Genomic DNA, 464 nt, shown 5'->3' on the forward strand with positions numbered 1-464 from the left:
GTATATATATATATATATATATATATATATATACATGCACACACGTATGTATATATGAATGTACGTATGCATGTATATGTTTGCGTGTATAGCTCCGTGTATATATGTATGTGTTTGTGTGTATGTGTAGGTATATGTGTATATATATATTATGTATGTATATGTACGTGTTCGTGTGCAGCTACGAGTATATGTTCCTAATGTTTATGTGTGTGTGTGTGTGTGTGTGTGTGTCTGTTTGTGTGAGTGTATGCATGTATATGTGTGTGCGTATATGAATGAGTGTACCTGTGTTTATATATTTGTGTGCATGTGTATGCGTGTGTATGTGCAGGTATGTAAATATGTGTATGCATATATATGTACATATATACGTATATTTATATACATTTTCAGCGGCGGCGCTTATTATTATTATTATTATTATTATTATTATTACTATTATTACTATTATTATTGTTATT

The sequence above is a fragment of the Octopus bimaculoides genome, chromosome 15, assembly GCF_001194135.2.
Source record: "Octopus bimaculoides isolate UCB-OBI-ISO-001 chromosome 15, ASM119413v2, whole genome shotgun sequence".
NCBI lineage: Eukaryota > Metazoa > Mollusca > Cephalopoda > Octopoda > Octopodidae > Octopus > Octopus bimaculoides.